Raw genomic sequence first — 6881 nt, 5'->3', positions numbered from 1 at the left:
CTGCTGTTATGTTATTAACTATCGATATTTGTGTGTGTATATATATATATTTTTTATATTTTAAATTATATAAGTGATTTATTGAAAATTGCTTAATTGGTTTTCCCATCTAACATTTACAATTTATGCTTTCAAGGGAAAAAAAACTAATCAAATTTTTAGTCACAAATTAAAAGAGGCCAACATAAAATAATAACAAAAAATCTTCTTATAATAATAATAATAACTTTTCTTTTAAATGAAGAATACTTTTTTTTATAACATGTCTACTTCAAATATTTATACATTAATAAATTGAAGAAAAAAAATTGTGCAAAGCATGGGACAATAACCAGTATACCTAGAAAGAAAAAATCACCATCACAACTCAAATGAACCACCAAATCTCAATCTCCTATCATTAGCTCATAGAAATTGCTAATATCTAAACCTCTGAACCTCTTTTGTTATCATCATTGGTCAACCCCTCTGTTCTTCCTCACCGAATCTCCATCTCTCATTTTAACGTCTCATAACCATTAATGAGGCAACAACACCGATTGGAACCCTTGAAGGTCAAATTGTTGGTATTTCACGGAGGTGTGGTCTTAGTTATTGATTTGTGGACTGTTGAGGTCCAAAATGTGCAATAAGGGAACCCAGCCCACAAAGTTGAAAAACGTGGGCCTTGGAAGAGCCAAAAGGCCCACGGTTTGGCAAAAGGCCTTACAAGACAAGGAGAAGAAGGGAATTCAAGGAGAAATAAGATGGAAAGAAGAGCCCAATGTTAAAAGGAGCAAAAAAACAAAGAAATCCTAGAAAGGGTGCAGATGACCTAAGAATAGCCTTAGAGCAGGTCCTCAAGGAAGCCCGTAAAAATTAGGAGAAAAAAATGCAAGAAGGCCTATCAAAACTCGGGTTTCTCGGATGGAGGAAAAGGTGAAAGGGACAAATGATGTTTTGAAATCCAGAATTCAACATGGAGAGCCAAAGGGACCTCGATCAAAGAAAAAGCATGCAAATAAGAGGAAGGTCTTCAGAAACTTTCCGAGTTCATCCATCACGAAGAGGAGTCTATGATATTATCAGGAAATGGACTAGTAAGAAAGAGTCATTATCAAGACCACAAAACCTTCAAAATGTCCCTTTTAGAGCCTCAAGAGAGGGTTTTGCCTTGTTGACCCTAGAGGAGGATCTAACTTGCCCAAAGAGATGCCTTCTATGAATGGAAAGCCAACCATGACACTTTCAGACATGAGTTCCCAAGAGGTTGAAGTAAGAGAGAATGAGGAAATGAGCAGCCATCAAGGCTTCTGACAAAAGAAACCAACTCCACTACCAAGGAAATGGACAAGTTAAGAAGCACAAAAGAAAAAAAAGAGTATACACACAATAAAAACTCAGAATATTCAAAAGGGAGTTTTAGGATTCAAGTTGAGTTCACTAAGCGAAGAAAAGCATTGTAAAAGGTCCTTCAGCAATTTTTAAGGAGCCACTTGGACCCAAAGGCTCAAATTTCACAAGTCTTGTGAACCCAAAAAGGGATTAACCATGTCACATTTGAGGCTTATTGGTCTTTATGGAGTATCCTTGCAGGGACTAAATGTATTACAATACTTGACTTAGTTAAATAAATCTCTTTGAAGTATTTTTGCACTTATCTACATTACTATTTATTTTGCTTTCTTATCCATATATTGTGTACATGTTATATTTAGCCTATATCTTTGCTTGTTGTGGAGTTCTTTTGACTTGCACACAGATCGGTTTGTATAACGGTCCAAATAGGTCACGGTGAGCTGAGCCCAGTTCACCCATTCAACACTAATATCTACTTCAAGTCCTCTCTTCAGTGATCCAGGACTTCATATTGGATTTGGGTAGGGAGAACTGTCCTAAAAAAGGGCCCCCATGTGGACGAACAATGTGTGGAATTGGTTGGGATTGTCGGATTGTTGGTGTTTGAGGGGTTGACTAATGGGTTGAGACTTCGGGGAATTTCAATCATGTCTGATAGGTTAACTGTCAAATTTTTGGGTTTATGACTTTGGTTTTGGGTCGTTGTGTGTACCAACAATATTGTTGGTTTTGGGTGTTGGAAAATTACATGCATCATCATATATATATATATATATATATATATATATATATATTATGCAACTGAATAAAAATAGGAACTACTTCATTTTTTGCATAAAACTCATGTTACAATGAATCCAAAAATTATAGTAGGAAAACACATACCTTGATGCTTCAAACTTTAAAACTAAATTAAAATCTCAACAAATGCACTTGATCCACTCTTGAACCACTTTGATCTTCACCTCAATATCTATTATGATTGGCCAAAAGTGTGAACTTTTCCTTTGTTGAAAACCCCTTGAGCCGTGTATGCACTAGATTTTCATCTCACTCTTTTCCTAGCCGCTACTTTGAGTTTCTCTACTTAAAAAAATAACACTCATGCATGTAACTTAGAAAGTCTAGCTCTAGTATGGCAGCCCCCTTAATTAGGGCTTTTCAAATATATATCTTGAAGTGGGACCAAAGGAAAAAATAAAATTCTAACTTCAATGGCCTTAAACCTTTTTTAACTCATAACCAGCCTAAAATTACCATTAATTATTTTATTTCACTATAAAAATATAATTGTACTCTAAGTTTTATTTAATTAAACATTATATCCCTCAATTACATAAATTTGCATTGAACCTCCAAAAAATTATCCATAGTAAAATAAAATCATGATCATAATGATACTGTCACTTTATTAACACTACATCGTCCTTGAGTTCCTAATTTAATCTCTTGATTATTTTTGTAATCTTAGAATCATATTCTATAGAATATAAACTTTAGAAACTACTTGCTAAAATGGCCAAGCCCAACGCATTGAATAATCAAATTTCTATTAAATCAATCTCAATAAGAGGTTTCTTGTCTCTTATCGAGATTATAAATTCTACTTTAAGTAATAGTATTACCATAACGTTACATGCAATTAATCAATGTACATCATATTGACCATACAAGATCTCACTCTAGCGTACATCGTAACAAGCAATTCACATTTGAGTTCATCATGAGTTAGGATTGAGAATTGTTGCATTATCAGTCACAAGATCATTTGTTCAAGTGACAGTACTTAGTAGAGCAAGCCTCGTAGCGTTCTAGTTCAATGTATTCCAAATATACCAACATATCAATCAAAAGTCTTTACTTCCATGCTCAAGATAAATCATCATGATCAATATGTTATAGCCTTATTAGATGAAGTTCACAATAATTTCATCACCAACCATGAACTAAAGTTTATAAGTCACAATGAATTGTAATTTAGATCTTTCGTATGCTAATCTCATTAGCATACCTAAATCACATACAATGCACCTTAAAGACTATCTATCAAATGAATACATAATTTCCAATGTTCATATATAGTCTAAAAAAGAATATAACACTTTTATTTAAAAGATAATCTCATACAATTAATTGGATTTCAAAACATTACTCCCAACATTGGGTTGGGTAGCAATCGATGGCAACAAAAGCTTGTGGCATGGAATTTTAGTGGTGATTTGGGATTAATCTAGGTGATGGGTTTTAATTCCCTAAGTGGAGGGATTGGTTATTTTTGGAAGGTGGAGGTGTGGTGGTGGCTAACGGTTTGGTGGTGAGGCTGAGTTTTGAGAAATTGGGATTCAATGATAGGGTTTTGGTGGTTGAGTGAGTGAGTGGGGTTGTAATTTTGAGAAATTGGGATTCAATGATAGGGTTTTGGTAGGTGAGCGAGTGAGTGGGGTTGTAATTTTTCTAGAATCTCTATTGAAGAAAAGCTCAGATTGGGATTTAAGCTGTTTGATTTCCTTTCTTTTCTTTTATATGATTTCTCGACCACCAAAAACAATGAGAGAGATAAAGAGGTTTTAATTTGGGAAAGAGAAAGAGATTACATAACCATTGGGGAGGGGCAGTTTAGTCCTTTAGCTCTTTTCTGGTGGGCTCTCTCTGGTTAAATTGGGCCACAAGTCAAGTGTAATGCAAGTGCATGACTTTTCCATCAAAGTTAACCTCAAATTAGGGGTAATTATATAATTTTAAAGTTTAAGAAAGGACATTGTAATTTGGGTGAAAAATTAGGATTGGGGTTTTTGTGTATCTGTGTGTGTGTGAGAGAGAGACTTTAAGTATTCGACTATAACTTTGGCAAAAAGAGCACTAGTTTGAATTGTTCTAGAATCAGATGATGTGAGAGGGCATTTTGTTACTTTAGTCCAAAAAGAGTATAAATGAAATGGTCACCACAACACACTCTTGACTTAATGGTCACTTCACAAATATAAGTGTTTGTGAGGTGTAGAGGGTAAGGGCCAAAGTTCATGTCTTCTGGAGGGAGCTTTACACACATACACTTATATTAGGTTAGAGTAGAATTCTATCTAAATAATAAAAAAAAAAAAAAAAAAAAAAAAAAAAAAAAAAAAAAAAGGGACTAAACAATATGGATAGAACTAAACCTACACTTTTTATCCTCCACATTGAGACCATTTGGCTCTCTATTAGCTAGGAACCACCCAAAAACCAAGTTTGATGAAAATAAAGAAAAACTTATCTTATATGTTGCCCTTTTAAGCTTATGGAGAGTTCTTGTCCTATGCTAGGACTGTGCATAGTGCATAGGTATGATTGGACGGGTTGAGGGGAAAATTTACAATCGATCTACCATTTGGCAGGTTAAAAAAATTCCAAATTGTCACTAACCCACAAGCCTCCAAAAATGGTAGGTTGATTGAAAATTTTTACTCGACGGATTTAGCAGATTAGTTTTAGCTATGTGTTTTATACTAAGCTTTAAAATTTATTTTACTATTTACAAATAAATTTAAATTATACTCCCTCCAAATCTCATAAACCATTAAAGAAAATTATAGGAAGCAACTCACTTGCCTATAGATCAAGTACTCGTGTCTTAAACTACGAGTACTTTCTTACTTTTTCAAAAAAGAAAAAATAAAAAGAAGCAAGCTATGAGTACAATATTCATGTCACTATGAATGCTTATAAATATGTTGGAAAAGTATCATATATTTTTTAGGATGAAGCTTAGGTCCAGTGCATGTAGTGCACTAGACCTGTTAAGATGATGACGTGTTCAAAAGTGAACACATGTTATAATCTCAATGAGTTCAGTGCAACTAAACACTAGACTCAAACCTCACCCTATTTTCTATATTAACATATGTAAATCACAGAGTTTAAAAAAATAATTAAATTTCATATGAGATAAAAATTAAAAAGAAATGGGTGTGTTTGTATGTATATATAAATGGGTTGGCTCTTGTCTTGATAGTCTTTTTTTTTTTTTTTAATAGTTAAACCCACTTTGAAATCAACATCCAGGGGTCTCAATTCGGGTTAACATGTCGGGTTCGTGTCATGTCGAGGTATGGGTATTCGACTAAATGACTCAACTCTAACCCGACCCATTTAATAATCGTGTCATAATCCTTTAACCCTAACCCGACCTGTTAATAAGGCGGGTTGACTTGACCCAACTCATTTGACACGCTTAATAAATGAGTCGTGTTGGGTTGACACGAATGTAACACAACCTATTTCAACCTATATAATATTAAATATAACATCCATCTAGAAATAATTTTTTTTACATTCCAAAAAGCAATGCATACACTTCAAGTCTTCAACCCACATTCAAAATAATATAATTCAACAAAAATATAACATTCATCTAGAAAATAGGTTCTTTACACTCCAAAAGAAGTGCATACACTTCAACCCAAATTCAAAATAACAAAGTTTAACAAAAATAAAATAACATAGTTCAACAAAAATATAATATCCTTAGAACTTACCAAATGCTAAGTATCAATATTGAAAGAATTTGAGCAAAGAGTAGACTAATCCTGACTATGACCACGATTATCATCCATAGATTCTTTACTGATGTCCAAATTTATAACATCTTCCACAAGCTCATCCAATTTCATTTGTGCAAGTTCTATGCCCAAAAAAAAAAAGTATCAGTAGTTCTAGGGTTTGTAAAGTTTCAATTTCCAATTATATCCCTTGTAAATTTTTGTAATTACTCACTTTTATTTTTAAATTTAAAATATATGTTGGATATAAAAGGTATTTGAAAAATCTAAAATAAAATAAATATTTATTTGTTATACGAGTTAAACGGGTTGTGTTAAGTCGGTCATTTCGGGTTGACACAAATAAATTGGCATGTCAAACGTGTCTATTGTGGATTACGCGGGTTAACCCACTTATGACATGTTTCTTATCGTGTCACTTTTGGGTCGACCCGTTTATGACTCAAACCCATTAAGGTCCAACCCTAACCCAAAAAAATCTGTGTCAGGTTCGTGTCGTGTTTGCGGGTTAAGTCAAACATTGACACCCCTATCAACATCATATCCTTGCGGGGTGGGGTGGAGTAGGTTGGACAGTTTGAGTGGATTGTTGCACCGGCCTGAGATGATCGTTTTGCCCATTTGTACCAACAAATTGGGTCCCCTGTAAAATAAAGGGGACTAAAACTAAGAGAAATAAGTGTCATTGATGGCCTAAGAAGATGAGGCGATGACATCAAAATTAGGCCCTTTAACGACTCGTTTGGGATTAAGGGGAGAGAGGAGTAGAGTAGAGTTAGCAAAAAAAAAATCTAATTTCTAGCCAACCCAACTCTATTCTACTCCCCTTCCCTCCCCCTTATCCAAACAAGTCATTGGTAAACGTAGGGTTGATCAATATGAAGAACTAGGATCCTTAGTTGAATCTTAAAAAGCACCGAGTTAAGTACTTCCAAACTATAGAAAGTTTTAAAAGGTTATGAAACTCTCATTTTTGCACGATCTAGAAGGGGATAATTGGTGGAA

The sequence above is a fragment of the Quercus lobata genome, chromosome 11 (assembly GCF_001633185.2).
Source record: "Quercus lobata isolate SW786 chromosome 11, ValleyOak3.0 Primary Assembly, whole genome shotgun sequence".
Lineage (NCBI taxonomy): Eukaryota > Viridiplantae > Streptophyta > Magnoliopsida > Fagales > Fagaceae > Quercus > Quercus lobata.
This window is presented reverse-complemented; position numbering follows the sequence as displayed.